Consider the following 915-nt stretch of genomic DNA (forward strand, 5'->3'; position numbering starts at 1 on the left):
CTTGGACATGGGGTATCTTTTCACGGCTGCTCCAGCAAAGTGCATCTAGGTTATACCATTAAAGATACTTTCTGCATCTGGGCCAGGGGCTGTATAGCATGGGTGACTTTATGAATTTGGATGCTTTGGGTAAAAAATGACAAAATCATAAAGGTCAGGATGTATATTTTCAAATGGTTGTTGAAGGTGCAGTTAAAACTAGTTGATCAATCCATTCTGTCAAGCAATAGACTTAAATAATTTTTATTTAATGCGTATTGTTTAGTTTGTGTATATGTGAGTACAAGCTTAGGTTATTTTAAATGAATGAACTGATTATTATGGTGTTATGCTAGACATGCATTTATTTCCATGATTAAAGACATAATAAAACACTATAGTTGTATTCTGCAACAGAAGATGTGTTAGTTAATAAAAATAGTCACTTGAGTAGGTTTTCACTTGATTAACAATGGATGTTTAAGGATCAATCGTTTTCTTTTTTATGTTGTCTTCTTGAAATGATTTGAAACAACAAGCAGACTATAACATATTCCCTCAGAGATCCTTTGTCCTCCAGCCAGACTGCTAAGGAACACACCTATAGATCAACAAGTTGTATTCACTACTCACTGTACTGATGGGGGATGCACACCCTGGGGAATCATGGTGCATCTCAGTAAGAGAGTGTTAGAAAGAACTTACTATGGGATTTCAGTTTTGATTAGGTGATTTGGAAGACTGTGTGTGCTCAGTCGCTCTGTCGTGTCTGATTCTTTGCAACCCTGTGGACTGTAGCCAGCCAGGGTCCTCTGTCCATGCGATTCCCCAGGCAAGAATACTGGAGTGGGTTGCCATGCCCTCCTCCAGGGTATCTTCCTGACCCAGGGACTGAATCCACATCTCTTGCGTCTCCTGCATTGGCAGGGGGGGGGG

This window comes from Bison bison, unplaced genomic scaffold (assembly GCF_000754665.1).
Source record: "Bison bison bison isolate TAMUID 2011002044 unplaced genomic scaffold, Bison_UMD1.0 scf7180017858869, whole genome shotgun sequence".
Lineage (NCBI taxonomy): Eukaryota > Metazoa > Chordata > Mammalia > Artiodactyla > Bovidae > Bison > Bison bison.